General features: G+C 41.5%; 1 long non-coding RNA gene across 1 annotated transcript in view; it reads left to right on the top strand.

Annotated features, from left to right (window-relative positions):
* Positions 1-748: 748 nt before the first annotated feature.
* Positions 749-18,499, top strand: part of LOC138854260 (uncharacterized) — a 182,769-nt gene continuing 165,018 nt past the window's right edge. Inside the window, exon 1 of the long non-coding RNA XR_011393465.1 lies at positions 749-1,136. This is a non-coding gene — a long non-coding RNA (uncharacterized lncRNA). The remainder of the gene's footprint in view (positions 1,137-18,499) is intronic.

Genomic DNA, 18,499 nt, shown 5'->3' on the forward strand with positions numbered 1-18,499 from the left:
ACATTAATGAAAAAAATATATCTTTAAACGTATAAGAGAAAATTTCAGAAAGGACTTAATTTTAAATGAGTTCTTGCTAATTGACCAGTTTTACATATTCGGCACGACATATATATATATATATATATATATATATATATATATATATATATATATATATATATATCTAAAGAAAAATTGCAAAGGTTAGTGGACGAGTTTGGAATGTGTGTAAAGGTAGAAAGTTGAAAGTGAACATAGAAAAGAGTAAGGTGATGAGGGTATCAAATGATTTAGATAAAGAAAAATTGGATATCAAATTGGGGAGGAGGAGTATGGAAGAAGTGAATGTTTTCAGATACTTGGGAGTTGACGTGTCAGCAGATGGATTTATGAAGGATGAGGTTAATCATAGAATTGATGAAGGAAAAAAAGGTGAGTGGTGCTTTGAGGTATATGTGGAGAGATAAAAGCTATCTATGGAGGCAAAGAAGGGAATGTATGAAAGTATAGTAGTACCAACACTCTTATATGGGTGTGAAGCTTGGGTTGTAAATGCAGCAGCGAGGAGACGGTTGGAGGCAGTGGAGATGTCCTGTCTAAGGGCAATGTGTGGTGTAAATATTATGCAGAAAATTCGGAGTGTGGAAATTAGGAGAAGGTGTGGAGTTAATAAAAGTATTAGTCAAAGGGATGAAGAGGGGTTATTGAGGTGGTTTGGTCATTTAGAGAGAATAGATCAAAATAGAATGACATGGAGGGCATATAAATCTGTAGGGGAAGGAAGGCGGGGTAGGGGTCGTCCTCGAAAAGGTTGGAGGGAGGGGTAAAGGAGATTTTGTGGGTGAGGGGCTTGGACTCAGCAAGCGTGCGTGAGCATGTTAGATAGGAGTGAATGGAGACGAATGGTATTTGGGACCTGACGAGCTGTTGGAGTGTGAGCAGGGTAATATTTAGTGAAGGGATTCAGGGAAACCGGTTATTTTATATAGCCGGACTTGAGTCCTGGAAATGGGAAGTACAATGCCTGCACTTTAAAGGAGGGGTTTGGGATATTGGCAGTTTGGAGGGATATGTTGTGTATCTTTATACGTATATACTTCTAAACTGTTGTGTTCTGAGCACCTCTGCAAAAACAGTGATTATGTGTGAGTGAGGTGAAAGTGTTGAATGATGAAAGTATTTTCTTTTTGGGGATTTTCTTTCTTTTTGGGTCACCCTGCCTCGGTGGGAGACGGCCGACTTGTTAATATATATATATATATATATATATATATATATATATATATATATATATATATATATATATATATATATATATATATATATATATATATATATATATATATATATATATATATATATATATATATATATATATATATATATAAGCAATAAGATCACAGTAAACAGGTGATTTCAGAATATGCAAAACAACCACTGTGAAAGAATAGAGAAATTCCAAGCGCTTTCGTGACTACTCACATTATCAAGGAACAATAAAAGTAATGCATCAAAGGAAGGCATATAAAGGGTCTAGCCCACACCTCACTATCACATCCCACAACAAAGCAACACCTGACGCGCGACTCATAAGAAAGGGAACACTGCAGCAGGCCCGCTGGCCCAACTAGACAGGTCCTTCACACAACCCACCAACAAACTATTCTACCCAAGAATTAAGAATTTTAAAATTTATTATTTGTCCAATGTATTATTAAATTCTTCCCAAATTCTATTAATTATAAATGGATCTAATTTATATAAACCAAAGGAAATATTCATATTATTGTCAAAACTGCTTTTTATGAAACAAGATTCAATTATATTCCTGTCGACCATGGACTTGCTTGATACAACTTTCTCAACTTTTTGAAAATCAATTGGATGGTTAAAATCTCTCACATGAATAAATAGAGCATTGGAATCTTGTCCAGTTCTAATGCTATATTTATGTTGTTTTAATCTTAGTTCGAGATTTTTACCAGTTTGACCGTAATAAACTTTATCGCAAATTTTACAAGGAATCTTATAGACACATCCGTCAGCATTTTGGGGGGAATTCTTTATCAAAAGTTTTTTTACTGTATCAAGATTTTTAAATACAACTTTGATATTAAAAGTCTTAAGAAGAGAAGGCATATCAACCAAGTTTTCATGGTAAGGGAGAACCAACATATTTTTAGTTGAATAAGGCTGGTTGTCCCTTTTTGGATTGTAAAAAGTATTTCTAGCAATTTTAAAAGATTTATCAATTACGTTTCTTGGGTATTTCAAATCATTAGCTATTTCATAAATTTTGGATATTTCCTCATCTATGAACTCTGGACTACAAATACGTAAAGCTCTCAAAAACATTGATGAGAAAACAGACAGTTTAACTCTATCTTGATGTGAAGAATAATAGTGGACATAGGAACAGTTATTTGTAGGTTTTCTGTAAATTTTAAATTTGAATTCATTATTACCCTTAATAATTAAAACATCTAGAAAAGGCAATGAGTTATTTTCTTCAAACTCAACAGTAAAGTTTATAGAATGGGCTAAGCTATTTAATTTGCCAAGGAAATGGTGTATATCTACATTCTTGGGCATAAGACACAAAATATCATCAACATATCTGAACCATTTAGCTCTATTAGGGAGGATTGTGTTAAGCAGCCTTGTTTCAAAAAATTCCATGTATAGGTTACTAAGAACAGGTGAAAGAGGATTTCCCATTGCCATACCAAACTTCTGAGTGTAAAACTTATCATTAAATACAAATTTTGCATCAACAATGCAAAGTTTAATAAGTTTAATGATAGTAGGAACTGGCAATGGTAAATCATAATTAACGAGTTCTTCAGATAAGAAACTTAATAAATCATCAACAGGAACTTTCGTAAACAAGGAAGTAACATCAAAACTAACCATGTTAAAATCATTTAAGTCAGTCAAGGAGCTTAATTTATCAACTAAATCTATGTTGTTTTTAACATTAAAGTTAGAAATTTTGCCAACAATAGGGCTCAAAATGTCAACAAGCCATTTGGATAATTTATATGAAACTGATCCTATGGAGCTAATAATTGGTCTGACTGGATTCCCTGGTTTGTGTGTTTTTATTAGTCCATACATGTAAGGTAAAGATGGATTAGTGGAAGTAAATTGTTTGACTAATTCATCTTTGCCTTTCAGTAGAAGTTTTATTGTTTTATTGAAATTGCTGTTAACGGTTTCTAGGGGATTTTTTCTAAGTTTAGAATAGGTTTCAGTATCATCTAAGAGATTATTCATTTTTTCTTGGTAATCATTTTCTTTCATAATTACTATTGCATTTATTTTATCTGCTTTAGTTTGTTTCTGAGATCATTACAAATTCTTCTGAGTTTATTATAGCAATGATCCAACATACTGTGTTTCCATTCGGATGGAATGGCATGATTAAAAGAGCATTTTTTGTTTCTAAATATTTTGAATGCTTCCATCTCCTGTATTTTAGTTATATTTCTGAAGAATAATTCTCATAAAATCATCAAAAGGACGATCTCTCATGTCAAGGAGTCTATTGGGTAAAAGAGACTTGGGCAGAACCTGTTCATTTAAACATTTTTTTTTTAAATTAAGTCGAATTTTTAACTTGTGGGACTTGATCAGTGCAGAAGAAAACTGGGAAACAAAAGATATATGATTAGGAAAGCTTTTCGAGAAAATTCTGATGAGTCGTGTGACATCCAATTATGCAATAAGATCACAGTAAACAGGTGATTTGAAATACACAAGAAACGTAATTAATAAATCTTTTAAAATTGCTAGAAATACTTTTTACAATCCAAAAAAGGACAACCAGCCTTATATAAGAACATAAGAAAGGAGGATCACTGCAGCAGGCCTGTTGGCCCATACTAGGCAGGTCCTTTACAATCCATCCCACTAACAAAACATTTGCCCAACCCAATTTTCAATGCTACCCAAGAAATAAGCTCTGATAACTCTATCCACTCATTTGCAAGTCCCACTCAAATCCAACCCCTCTCACTCATATATTTATCCAACCTAAATTTGAAACTACCCAAAGTCCTAGCCTCAATAACCCAACTAGGTAGACTGTTCCACTCATCAACTACCCTATTTCCAAACCAATACTTTCCTATGTCCTTTCTAAATCTAAACTTGTCTAATTTAAATCCATTACTGCGGGTTCTCTCTTGGAGAGATATCCTCAAGACCTTATTAATATCCCCTTTATTAATACCTATCTTCCACTTATACACTTCGATCATGTCTCCCCTCATTCTTCGTCTAACAAGTGAATGTAATTTAAGAGTCTTCAATCTTTCTTCATAAGGAAGATTTCTAATGCTATGTATTAATTTAGTCATTCTACGCTGAATGTTTTCTAACGAATTTATGTCCATTCTGTAATATGGAGACCAGAACTGAGCTGCATAATCTAGGTGAGGCCTTACTAATGATGTATAAAGCTGCAGTATGACCTCTGGACTTCTGTTGCTTACACTTCTTGATATAAATCCCAGTAATCTATTTGCCTTATTACGTACGCTTAGGCATTGCTGTCTTGGTTTAAGGTTGCTGCTCACCATAACCCCCAAGTCCTTTTCGCAATCTGTATGGCTAAGTTCTACATTATTTAACTTATAAGTGCTAGGGTTATGGACACTCCCGAGCTTCAGAACCTTGCATTTATCTACATTGAACTGCATCTGCCACTTTTCTGACCAAGAATAGAGTTTGTCTAAATCCTCCTGAAGTTCCCTAACATCTACGTTTGAATCAATTATCCTACCTATCTTTGTGTCATCGGCGAATTTGCTCATATCACTAGTAATTCCCTCATCAAGATCATTGATATATATTATAAACAACAACGGGCCCAAGACTGATCCCTGTGGAACGCCACTTGTTACAGATCCCCACTCGGATTTAACCCCATTTATGGACACTCTCTGCTTCCTGTCTGTGAGCCATGACTCGATCCACGAGAGCACTTTTCCCCCAATGCCATGAGCTGCCACTTTCTTTAACAGTCTTTGGTGCGGAACTCTATCAAAAGCCTTACTAAAATCTAAGTAAATAATATCAAATTCTTTATCGTGATCAACAGCCTCAAAAGCTTTACTGAAGAAAGTTAATAAATTAGTTAGACAAGAACGGCCTCTCGTGAATCCATGCTGAGTATCATTAATCAAGCTATGCTTATCGAGATGGCTTCTTATAATCTCAGCTATAATTGACTCTAGTAATTTGCCTACAATTGAGGTCAGGCTTATTGGGCGGTAATTTGACGGTAACGACTTGTCCCCTGTTTTAAAAATAGGAATTACATTAGCCATCTTCCACATATCAGACACTACACCTGTTTGAAGAGATAAATTAAAAATATTAGTTAATGGTTCACAGAGTTCCATTTTGCATTCCTTAAGAACCCTTGAAAAAACCTCATCAGGACCCGGCGACTTATTTTGCTTCAGTCTGTCTATCTGCTTCACAACCATTTCACTAGTGACTGTGATGTTACATAATTTATCTTCTTCAGGCCCACTATAAAAATTAATTACTGGAATATTGTTAGTGTCTTCCTGTGTAAAAACCGAGAGAAAATAATTATTTAAAATCGAGCACATTTCATTCTCTTTGTCAGTAAGATGCCCATAGTTATTTTTAAGGGGACCTATCTTATCTCTAACTTTTGTTCTATAGACCTGGAAAAAACTTTTTGGGTTAGTTTTCGAATCCCTAGCAACTTTAATTTCATAGTCCCTTTTAGCTTTTCTTATCCCCTTTTTAATGTCCCTCTTAATGTCAATATACTGATTCATAAGATGACCCTCACCTCTTTTGATACGCCTATAAATTCCTTTCTTATGCCCTAGTAGATATTTCAGCCTATTATTCATCCATTTTGGGTCATTTCTATTTGATCTAATTTCTTTATACGGGATAAACGTTCTTTGAGCAGCATGTATAGTGTTCAGAAAACTGTCATATTGATAGCTCTCTTCGTTACCCCAGTCAACAGATGATAAGTGTTCTCTAAGCCCATCGTAATCTGCTAAGCGAAAATCTGGGACTGTTACTGAGTTATCCCTACTATCATACTTCCATTCAATGCTAAATGTAATTGATTTGTGGTCGCTAGCACCCAGTTCCTCTGAAATTTCTAAATTATTAACAAGGGATTCATTGTTTGCCAGAACTAAGTCAAGCAGGTTATTTCCCCTTGTAGGTTCTGTCACAAACTGCTTCAAAAAACAATCCTGAACTACTTCTAAGAAGTCGTATGATTCTAAATTCCCAGTCAAGAAATTCCAATCAATATGACTAAAGTTAAAGTCTCCTAGAATTACTACATTATCGTGCCTTGTGGCCTTAACAATTTCCTCCCATAGTAGTCTCCCTTGGTCCCTATCTAAGTTTGGGGGACGGTATATCACACCTAAAATCAATTTTTCATGCCCCTCTGAAAATTCTATCCAAACAGACTCTGTATGTGTTACTTCAGACTTAATACCCGTTTTTATGCAACAGTTCAAGCGATCTCGGACATACAATGCCACCCCACCCCCCTTCCCGATACTTCTATCTACTTGGAACAATTTAAAACCCTGAATGTGACATTCCGCAGGCATGTCCCGACTTTTTGAATTAAACCACGTCTCAGTTATGGCAAATACATCAATGTTACCTGCACTAGCAACTAATCTCAACTCGTCCATCTTATTCCTAGCACTACGGCTATTAGCATAATATACATTGAAAGACTCTCCTTTCTCTTTACCCTTCCTGCTCATTTCTGTTTTTCTACTAAACCTATTACTGTCCTTATCACCTAGTGTCACTGGCTTTTCAATATCTACCTCGTTCTGCTTATTACTAGTTCCCCTAGAACTCATAATATTACTACACTGGGACTTCACTGTTTTCCTGCCAAAACCCATACCACTAACTATTCCTAGTTTAAAGTCCTAACAGCTCCCTCCACTGCAGTTGCCAGTGCCCCCACCCCAGACCTAGATAAGTGAACCCCATCCCTGGCATACATGTCATTTCTGCCATAGAAGAGGTCCCAGTTGTCAATGAATGTTACCGCATTTTCCTTACAGTATTTGTCCAGCCAGCAATTGACACCAATTGCCCTGGACAACCATTCATTTCCAACTCCTCTCCTTGGCAAAATACCACATATGACAGGGTTCCCACCCTTCCTCCTAATTATTTCTATTGCTGACCTATACCTGCTAATCAGGTCCTCACTCCTACGTCTGCCAACATCATTGCCTCCAGCACTGAGACAGATAATAGGATTGCTCCCATTACCTCTCATGATGTCATCCAGACGGCTAACAATATCCTCCATCCCAGCCCCAGGAAAGCAAACCCTCTGTCTCCTACTCCTGTCCTTCAAGCAGAACGCCCTATCCATGTACCTAACTTGGCTATCCCCAACAACAACAATATTCTTACCTTCCTTGGTGTCGTTCGTCGTGACGTTCCCAGTAGTCGACTCACATTCGTCGGGTAGCACGGAGAATGCATTAGATGTTTCCACAACAGTTTCCACAGCAGTCTCTTTCTTCTTCATCGTTTCTACCTTTCCATTCGTCTTCTTGATCGTCAACTTCGTTCCATGCTGTCCAGCCACTGACCAGTTTCCCTTCTTGACCTGAGGACTCAAAACAGGAGGACTACTACGAATCTTCTTGTTTTCCTCGGTCAGTCGCCGAATCTCCATCTTCGCCATCCTCAATTCTTCCTTAAGCTGTTGGTAAAGTTGCTCGATGGAGGGCATCTTGGTTCAGTCCGTAAAGAGCACACTCGACACGTCCTCACTGTGAATACAGGAAAGAGTAAGGTTATGAGGATAAGAAAAAGATTAGGTGATGAAAGATTGGATATCAGATTGGAGGGAGAGAGTATGGAGGAGGTGAATGTATTCAGATATTTGGGAGTGGACGTGTCAGCGGATGGGTCTATGAAAGATGAGGTGAATCATAGAATTGATGAGGGGAAAAGGGTGAGTGGTGCACTTAGGAGTCTGTGGAGACAAAGAACTTTGTCCTTGGAGGCAAAGAGGGGAATGTATGAGAGTATAGTTTTACCAACGCTCTTATATGGGTGTGAAGCATGGGTGATGAATGTTGCAGCGAGGAGAAGGCTGGAGGCAGTGGAGATGTCATGTCTGAGAGCAATGTGTGGTGTGAATATAATGCAGAGAATTCGTAGTTTGGAAGTTAGGAGGAGGTGCGGGATTACCAAAACTGTTGTCCAGAGGGCTGAGGAAGGGTTGTTGAGGTGGTTCGGACATGTAGAGAGAATGGAGCGAAACAGAATAACTTCAAGAGTGTATCAGTCTGTAGTGGAAGGAAGGCGGGGTAGGGGTCGGCCTAGGAAAGGTTGGAGGGAGGGGGTAAAGGAGGTTTTGTGTGCGAGGGGCTTGGACTTCCAGCAGGCATGCGTGAGCGTGTTTGATAGGAGTGAATGGAGACAAATGGCTTTTAATACTTGACGTGCTGTTGGAGTGTGAGCAAAGTAACATTTATGAAGGGATTCAGGGAAACCGGCAGGCCGGACTTGAGTCCTGGAGATGGGAAGTACAGTGCCTGCACTCTGAAGGAGGGGTGTTAATGTTGCAGTTTAAAAACTGTAGTGTAAAGCACCCTTCTGGCAAGACAGTGATGGAGTGAATGATGGTGAAAGTTTTTCTTTTTCGGGCCACCCTGCCTTGGTGGGAATCGGCCAGTGTGATAATAAAAAAATATAGGTCTTAGTGATCCTAGCAGATGTAGGTCTTAGTGGTCCTAGCAGATGTAGATCTTAGTGATCCTAGCAGATGTAGGTCTTAGTGGTCCTAGCAGATGTAAGTCTTAGTGGTCCTAGCAGATGTAGGTCTTAGTGGTCCTAGCAGATGTAGATCTTAGTGGTCCTAGCAGATGTAGGTCTTAGTGTAGGTCTTAGGTCCTAGCAGATGTAGGTCTTAGTGATCCTAGCAGATGTAGGTCTTAGTAGTCCTAGCAGATGTAGATCTTAGTGATCCTAGCAGATGTAGGTCTTAGTGGTCCTAGCAGATGTAGGTCTTAGTGATCCAAGCAGATGTAGGTCTTAGTGGTCCTAGCAGATGTAGGTCTTAGTGGTCCTAGCAGATGTAGGTCTTAGTGGTCCTAGCAGATGTAGGTCTTAGTGGTCCTAGCAGATGTTGGTCTTAGTGGTCCTAGCAAATGTAGGTCTTAGTATTCCTAGCAGATGTAGGTCTTAGTGGTCCTAGCAGATGTAGGTCTTAGTGATCTTTGCAGATGTAGGTCTTAGTGGTCCTAGCAGATGTAGGTCTTAGTGATCCTAGCAGATGTAGGTCTTAGTGGTAATAGCAGATGTAGTTCTTAGTCTCCTAGCAGATGTGTCTTAGTGGTCCTCAGATGTAGGTCTTAGCAGATGTAGGTCTTAGTGGTCCTAGATGTAGGTCTTAGTGGTCCTAGCAGATGTAGGTCTTAGTGATCCTAGCAGATGTAGGTCTTAGTGGTCCTAGCAGATGTAGGTCTTAGTGGTCCTAGCAGATGTAGGTCTTAGTGGTCCTAGCAGATGTAGGTCTTAGTGGTCCTAGCAGATGTAGGTCTTAGTGATCCTAGCAGATGTAGGTCTTAGTGGTCCTAGCAGATGTAGGTCTTAGTGATCCTAGCAGATGTAGGTCTTAGTGGTCCTAGCAGATGTAGGTCTTAGTGGTCCTAGCAGATGTAGGTCTTAGTGGTCCTAGCAGATGTAGGTCTTAGTGGTCCTAGCAGATGTAGGTCTTAGTGGTCCTAGCAGATGTAGGTCTTAGTGGTCCTAGCAGATGTAGGTCTTAGTGGTCCTAGCAGATGTAGATCTTAGTGATCCTAGCAGATGTAGGTCTTAGTGGTCCTAGCAGATGTAGATCTTAGTGATCCTAGCAGATGTAGGTCTTAGTGGTCCTAGCAGATGTAGGTCTTAGTGGTCCTAGCAGATGTAGGTCTTAGTGATCCTAGCAGATGTAGGTCTTAGTGGTCCTAGCAGATGTAGGTCTTAGTGGTCCTAGCAGATGTAGGTCTTAGTGATCCTAGCAGATGTAGGTCTTAGTGGTCCTAGCAGATGTAGGTCTTAGTGATCCTAGCAGATGTAGGTCTTAGTAGGTCTTAGTGATCCTAGCAGATGTAGGTCTTAGTGGTCCTAGCAGATGTAGGTCTTAGTGATCCTACCAGACGTAGGTCTTAGTGATCCTAGCAGATGTAGGTCTTAGTGATCCTAGCATATGTAGGTCTTAGTGGTCCTAGCAGATGTAGGTCTTATTGATCCTAGCAGATGTAGGTGTTAGTGATCCTAGCAGATGTAGGTCTTAGTGATACTAGCAGATGTAGGTCTTAGTGGTCCTAGCAGATGTAGGTCTCCTAGCAGAGTAGATCCTAGCAGATGTCTAGTCTTATCCTAGCAGATGTAGGTCTTAGTGGTCCTAGCAGATGTAGGTCTTAGTGTTCCTAGCAGATGTAGGTAGGTCCTAGCTTAGTGATCCTAGCAGATGTAGGTCTTAGTGATCCTAGCAGATGTAGGTCTTAGTGATCCTAGCAGATGTAGGTCTTAGTGGTCCTAGCAGATGTAGGTCTTAGTGGTCCTAGCAGATGTAGGTCTTAGTGGTCCTAGCAGATGTAGGTCTTAGTGGTCCTAGCAGATGTAGGTCTTAGTGATCCTAGCAGATGTAGGTCTTAGTGGTCCTATCAGATGTAGGTCTTAGTGGTCCTAGCAGATGTTGGTCTTAGTGGTCCTAGCAGATGTAGGTCTTAGTAGTCCTAGCAGATGTAGGTCTTAGTGGTAATAGCAGATGTAGCTCTTAGTGATCCTAGCAGATGTAGGTCTTAGTGGTCCTAGCAGATGTAAGTCTTAGTGGTCCTAGCAAATGTAGGTCTTAGTGGTCCTAGCAGATCTAGGTCTTAGTGATCGTAGCAGATGTAGGTCTTAGCAGATGTAGGTCTTAGTGGTCCTAGCAGATGTAGGTCTTAGTGATCCTAGCAGATGTAGGTCTTAGTGATCCTAGCAGATGTAGGTCTTAGTGATCCTAGCAGATGTAGGTCTTAGTGTAGGTCCTAGCACATGTAGGTCTTAGTGGTCCTAGCAGATGTAGGTCTTAGTGGTCCTAGCAGATGTAGGTCTTAGCGATCCAAGCAGATGTAGGTCTTAGTGGTCATAGCAGATGTAGGTCTTATTGATCCTAGCAGACGTAGGTCTTAGTAGGATCCTAGCAGATGTAGGTCTTAGTGATCCTAGCAGATGTAGGTCTTAGTGATCCTAGCAGATGTAGGTCTTAGTGATCCTAGCAGATGTATCCTAGCAGATGTAGTGATCTTAGCAGAGTGATCCTAGCAGATGTAGGTCTTAGTGATCCTAGCAGATGTAGGTCTTAGTGGTCCTAGCAGATGTAGGTCTTAGTGATCTAGCAGATGTAGCAGAGCAGATGTAGGTCTTAGTGATCCTAGCAGATGTAGGTCTTAGTGGTCCTAGCAGATGTAGGTCTTAGTGGTCCTAGCAGATGTAGGTCTTAGTGATCCTAGCAGATGTAGGTCTTAGTGGTCCTAGCAGATGTAGGTCTTAGTGATCCTAGCAGATGTAGGTCTTAGTGATCCTAGCAGATGTAGGTCTTAGTGGTCCTAGCAGATGTAGGTCTTAGTGGTCATAGCAGATGTAGGTCTTAGTGGTCCTAGCAGATGTAGGTCTTAGTGATCCTAGCAGATGTAGGTCTTAGTTATCCTAGCAGATGTAGTTCTTAGTGATCCTAGCAGATGTAGGTCTTAGTGGTCCTGGCAGATGTAGGTCTTAGTGATCCTAGCAGATGTAGGTCTTAGTAGTCCTAGCAGATGTAGGTCTTAGTGGTCTTAGCAGATGTAGGTCTTAGTGATCCTAGCAGACGTAGGTCTTAGTGATCCTAGCAGATGTAGGTCTTAGTAGTCCTAGCAGATGTAGGTCTTAGTGGTCCTAGCAGATGTAGGTCTTAGTGATCTTAGCAGATGTAGGTCTTAGTGGTCCTAGCAGATGTAGGTCTTAGTGATCCTAGCAGATGTAGGTCTTAGTGGTCCTAGCAGATGTAGGTCTTAGTGCTCCTAGCAGATGTAGGTCTTAGTGGTCCTAACAGATGTAGGTCTTAGTGACCCTAGCAGATGTAGGTCTTAGTGGTCATAGCAGATGTAGGTCTTAGTGATCCTAGCAGATGTAGGTCTTAGTGATCCTAGCAGATGTAGGTCTTAGTGGTCATAGCAGATGTAGGTCATAGTGATCTTAGCAGATGTAGGTCTTAGTGTTCCTAGCAGATGTAGGTCTTAGTGATCCTAGCAGATGTACGTCTTAGTTATCCTAGCAGATGTAGTTCTTAGTGATCCTAGCAGATGTAGGTCTTAGTGGTCCTGGCAGATGTAGGTCTTAGTAATCTTAGCAGATGTAGGTCTTAGTGATCTTAGCAGATGTAGGTCTTAGTGGTCCTATCAGATGTAGGTCTTAGTGATCTTAGCAGATGTAGGTCTTAGTGGTCCTATCAGATGTAGGTCTTAGTGGTCCTAGCAGATGTAGGTCTTAGTGATCCTAGCAAATGTAGGTCTTAGTGGTCCTAGCAGATGTTGGTCTTAGTGGTCCTAGCAGATGTAGGTCTTAGTAGTCCTAGCAGATGTAGGTCTTAGTGGTCCTAGCAGATGTAGGTCTTAGTGATCCTAGCAGATGTAGGTCTTAGTGGTCCTAGCAGATGTAGGTCTTAGTGGTCCTAGCAGATGTAGGTCTTAGTGATCCTAGCAGATGTAGGTCTTAGTGATCCTAGCAGATGTAGGTCTTAGTGGTCCTAGCAGATGTAGGTCTTAGTGATCCTAGCAGATGTAGGTCTTAGTGGTCCTAGCAGATGTAGGTCTTAGTGATCCTAGCAGATGTAGGTCTTAGTGGTCCTAGCAGATGTAGGTCTTATTGATCCTAGCAGATGTAGGTCTTAGTGATCCTAGCAGATGTAGGTCTTAGTGATCCTAGCAGATGTAGATCTTAGTGGTCCTAGCAGATGTAGGTCTTAGTGGTCCTAGCAGATGTAGGTCTTAGTGGTCCTAGCAGATGTAGGTCTTAGCGATCCAAGCAGATGTAGGTAGTAGGTCCTAGCAGATGTAGGTCTTAGTGCTCCTAGCAGATGTAGGTCTTAGTGGTCCTAGCAGATGTAGGTCTTAGTGATCCTAGCAGATGTAGTTCTTAGTGATCCTAGCAGATGTAGGTCTCCTAGTAGGTCTTATCCTAGCAGATGTAGGTCTTAGTGATCCCAGCAGATGTAGATCTTAGTGGTCCTAGCAGATATAGGTCTTAGTGGTCCTAGCAGATGTAGGTCTCCTAGCAGATGTAGGTCTTAGTGGTCCTAGCAGATGTAGGTCTTAGTGATCCTAGCAGATGTAGGTCTTAGTGTAGCAGATGTAGGTCTCCTAGCAGTGGTCTTAGTGGTCCTAGCAGACGTAGGTCTTAGTGGTCCTAGCAGATGTAGGTCTTAGTGATCCTAGCAGATGTAGGCCTTAGTAGTCCTAGCAGATGTAGGTCTTAGTGGTCCTAGCAGATGTAGGTCTTATTGATCCTAGCAGATGTAGGTCTTAGTGATCCTAGCAGATGTAGGTCTTAGTGATCCTAGCAGATGTAGGTCTTAGTGGTCCTAGCAGATCTAGGTCTTAGTGATCCTAGCAGATGTAGGTCTTAGTTATCCTAGCAGATGTAGGTCTTAGTGATCCTAGCAGATGTAGGTCTTAGTGGTCCTAGCAGATGTAGGTCTTAGTGATCCTAGCAGATGTAGGTCTTAGTGATCCTAGCAGATGTATCCTAGCAGATGTAGGTCTTAGTAGTCCTAGCAGATGTAGGTCTTAGTGGTCCTAGCAGATGTAGGTCTTAGTGATCCTAGCAGATGTAGGTCTTAGTGGTCCTAGCAGATGTAGATCTTAGTGGTCCTAGCAGATGTAGGTCTTAGTGGTCCTAGCAGATGTAGGTCTTAGTGATCCTAGCAGATGTAGGTCTTAGTGGTTCTAGCATATGTAGGTCTTAGTGGTCCTAGCAGATGTAGGTCTTAGTGATCCTAGCAGATGTAGGTCTTAGTGGTTTTAGCAGATGTAGGTCTTAGTGGTCCTAGCAGACGTAGGTCTTAGTGATCCTAGCAGATGTAGGCCTTAGTAGTCCTAGCAGATGTAGGTCTTAGTGGTCCTAGCAGATGTAGGTCTTAGTGATCCTACCAGACGTAGGTCTTAGTGATCCTAGCATATGTAGGTCTTAGTGGTCCTAGCAGATGTAGGTCTTATTGATCCTAGCAGATGTAGGTGTTAGTGATCCTAGCAGATGTAGGTCTTAGTGATCCTAGCAGATGTAGGTCTTAGTGATCCTGGCAGATGTAGGTCTTAGTGATCCTAGCAGATGTAGGTCTTAGATGTCTTAGTGATCTTAGCAGATGTAGGTCTTAGTGGTCCTAGCAGATGTAGGTCTTAGTGATCCTAGCAGATGTAGGTCTTAGTGGTCATAGCAGATGTAGGTCTTAGTGATCCTAGCAGATGTAGGTCTTAGTGGTCCTAGCAGATGTAGGTCTTAGTGGTCCTAGCAGATGTAGGTCTTAGTGGTCCTAGCAGATGTAGGTCTTAGTGGTCTTAGCAGATGTAGGTCTTATTGATCCTAGCAGATGTAGGTCTTAGTGATCCTAGCATATGTAGGTCTTAGTGATCCCAGCAGATGTAGATCTTAGTGGTCCTAGCAGATGTAGGTCTTAGTGGTCCTAGCAGATGTAGGTCTTAGTGGTCCTAGCAGATGTAGGTCTTAGTGGTCCTAGCAGATGTAGGTCTTAGTGGTCCTAGCAGATGTAGGTCTTAGTGATCCTAGCAGATGTAGGTCTTAGTGATCCTAGCAGATGTAGGCCTTAGTAGTCCTAGCAGATGTAGGTCTTAGTGGTCCTAGCAGATGTAGGTCTTAGTGATCCTACCAGACGTAGGTCTTAGTGATCCTAGCAGATGTAGGTCTTAGTGATCCTAGCATATGTAGGTCTTATAGTGGTCCTAGCAGATGTAGGTCTTAGTGATCCTAGCAGATGTAGGTCTTAGTGGTCCTAGCAGATGTAGGTCTTAGTGATCCTAGCAGATGTAGGTCTTAGTGGTCATAGCAGATGTAGGTCTTAGTGATCCTAGCAGATGTAGGTCTTAGTGATCCTAGCAGATGTAGGTCTTAGTGGTCATAGCAGATGTAGGTCTTAGTGATCTTAGCAGATGTAGGTCTTAGTGGTCCTAGCAGATCTAGGTCTTAGTGATCCTAGCAGATGTAGGTCTTAGTTATCCTAGCAGATGTAGGTCTTAGTGATCCTAGCAGATGTAGGTCTTAGTGGTCCTGGCACATGTAGGTCTTAGTGATCCTAGCAGATGTAGGTCTTAGTAGTCCTAGCAGATGTAGGTCTTAGTGGTCTTAGCAGATGTAGGTCTTAGTGATCTTAGCAGATGTATGTCTTAGTGGTCCTACCAAATGTAGGTCTTAGTGATCCTAGCAGATGTAGGTCTTAGTGTCCTAGTGGTCCTAGCAGATGTAGGTCTTAGTGGTCCTAGCAGATGTAGATCTTAGTGATCCTAGCAGATGTAGGTCTTAGCAGATGTAGGTCTTATTGATCCTAGCAGATGTAGGACTTAGTGATCCTAGCATATGTAGGTCTTAGTGATCCCAGCAGATGTAGGTCTTAGTCCTAGCAGATGTAGGTCTTAGTGGTCCTAGCAGATGTAGGTCTTAGTGATCCTAGCAGATGTATGTAGGTCTTAGTGGATCCAAGCAGATGTAGGTCTTAGTGGTCCTAGCAGATGTAGGTCTTAGTGGTCCTAGCAGATGTAGGTCTTAGTGGTCCTAGCAGATGTAGGTCTTAGTGGTCCTAGCAGATGTAGGTCTTAGTGGTCCTAGCAAATGTAGGTCTTAGTGGTCCTAGCAGATCTAGGTCTTAGTGATCGTAGCAGATGTAGGTATTATTGATCCTAGCAGATGTAGGTCTTAGTGGTCCTAGCAGATGTAGGTCTTAGTGATCCTAGCAGATGTACGTCTTAGATATCCTAGCAGATGTAGTTCTTAGTGATCCTAGCAGATGTAGGTCACAGTGCTCCTAGCAGATGTAGGTCTTAGTGGTCCTAGCAGATGTAGGTCTTAGTGATCCTAGCAGATGTACGTCTTAGATATCCTAGCAGATGTAGTTCTTAGTGATCCTAGCAGATGTAGGTCTTAGTGGTCCTGGCAGATGTAGGTCTTAGTGATCTTAGCAGATGTAGGTCTTAGTGGTCCTAGCAGATGTAGGTCTTAGTGGTCCTAGCAGATGTAGGTCTTAGTGATCCTAGCAGATGTAGGTCTTAGTGGTCCTAGCAGATGTAGGTCTTAGTGGTCCTAGCAGATGTAGGTCTTAGTGGTCCTAGCAGATGTAGGTCTTAGTGGTCCTAGCAGATGTAGGTCTTAGTGGTCCTAGCAGATGTAGGTCTTAGTGATCCTAGCAGATGTAGGTCTTAGTGATCCTAGCAGATGTAGGTCTTAGTGATCCTAGCAGATGTAGGTCTTAGTGGTCCTAGCAGATGTAGGTCTTATTGATCCTAGCTAGCTTAGTGATCCTAGCATATGTAGGTCTTAGTGGTCCTAGCAGATGTAGGTCTTATTGATCCTAGCAGATGTAGGTGTTAGTGATCCTAGCAGATGTAGGTCTTAGTGATACTAGCAGATGTAGGTCTTAGTGGTCCTAGCAGATGTAGGTCTTATTGATCCTAGCAGATGAAGGTCTTAGTGATCCTAGCAGATGTAGGTCTTAGTGATCCTGGCAGATGTAGGTCTTAGTGATCCTAGCAGATGTAGGTCTTAGTAGTCCTAGCAGATGTAGGTCTTAGTGGTCCTAGCAGATGTAGGTCTTAGTGATCCTAGCAGATGTAGGTCTTAGTGGTCCTAGCAGATGTAGGTCTTAGTGGTCCTAGCAGATGTAGGTCTTAGTGATCCTAGCAGATGTAGGTCTTAGTAGTCCTAACAGATGTAGGTCTTAGTGGTCCTAGCAGATGTAGGTCTTAGTGATCTTAGTAGATGTACGTCATAGTGGTCCTAGCAGATGTAGGTCTTAGTGGTCCTAGAAGATGTAGGTCTTAGTGATCCTAGCAGATGTAGGTCTTAGTGATCCTAGCAGATGTAGGTCTTAGTGGTCCTGGCAGATGTAGGTCTTAGTGATCCTAGCAGATGTAGGTCTTAGTAGTCCTAGCAGATGTAGGTCTTAGTGATCCTAGCAGATGTAGGTCTTAGTGATCCTAGCAGATGTAGGTCTTAGTGATCCTAGCAGATGTAGGTCTTAGTGATCCTAGCAGATGTAGGTCTTAGTGGTCCTAGCAGATGTAGGTCTTAGTGATCCTAGCAGATGTAGGTCTTAGTGGTCCTAGCAGATGTAGGTCTTAGTGGTCCTAGCAGATGTAGGTCTTAGTGGTCCTAGCAGATGTAGGTCTTAGTGGTCCTAGCAGATGTAGGTCTTAGTGGTCCTAGCAGATGTAGGTCTTAGTGGTCCTAGCAGATGTAGGTCTTAGTGATCCTAGCAGATGTAGGTCTTAGTGGTCCTAGCAGATGTAGGTCTTAGTGGTCATAGCAGATGTAGGTCTTAGTGATCTTAGCAGATACAGGTCTTAGTGGTCCTAGCAGATGTAGGTCTTAGTGATCCTAGCAGATGTAGGTCTTAGTTATCCTAGCAGATGTAGTTCTTAGTGATCCTAGCAGATGTAGGTCTTAGTGGTCCTAGCAGATGTAGGTCTTAGTGGTCCTAGCAGATGTAGGTCTTAGTGGTCCTAGCAGATGTAGGTCTTAGTGATCCTAGCAGATGTAGGTCTTAGTGATCCTAGCAGATGTAGATCTTAGTGGTCCTAGCAGAAGTAGGTCTTAGTGGTCCTAGCAGATGTAGGTCTTAGTGGTCCTAGCAGATGTAGGTCTTAGTGATCCTAGCAGATGTAGGTCTTAGTGATCCTAGCAGATGTAGGTCTTAGTGATCCTAGCAGATGTAGGTCTTAGTGATCCCAGCAGATGTAGGTCTTAGTGATCCTAGCAGATGTAGGTCTTAGTGATCTTAGTGATCCTAGCAGATGTAGGTCTTAGTGGTCCTAGCAGATGTAAGTCTTAGTGATCCTAGCAGATGTAGGTCTTAGTGGTCCTAGCAGATGTAGGTCTTAGTGGTCCTAGCAGATGTAGGTCTTAGTGGTCCTAGCAGATGTAGGTCTTAGTGGTCCTAGCAGATGTAGGTCTTAGTGATCCTAGCAGATGTAGGTCTTAGTGATCCTAGCAGATGTAGGTCTTAGTGATCCTAGCAGATGTAGGTCTTAGTGGTCCTAGCAGATGTAGGTCTTAGTGATCCTAGCAGATGTAGGTTTTAGTGATCCTAGCAGATGTAGGTCTTAGTGATCCTAGCAGATGTAGGTCTTAGTGATCCCAGCAGATGTAGGTCTTAGTGATCCTAGCAGATGTAGGTCTTAGTGATCCCAGCAGATGTAGATCTTAGTGGTCCTAGCAGATA

This window comes from Cherax quadricarinatus, chromosome 4 (genome assembly GCF_038502225.1).
Source record: "Cherax quadricarinatus isolate ZL_2023a chromosome 4, ASM3850222v1, whole genome shotgun sequence".
Lineage (NCBI taxonomy): Eukaryota > Metazoa > Arthropoda > Malacostraca > Decapoda > Parastacidae > Cherax > Cherax quadricarinatus.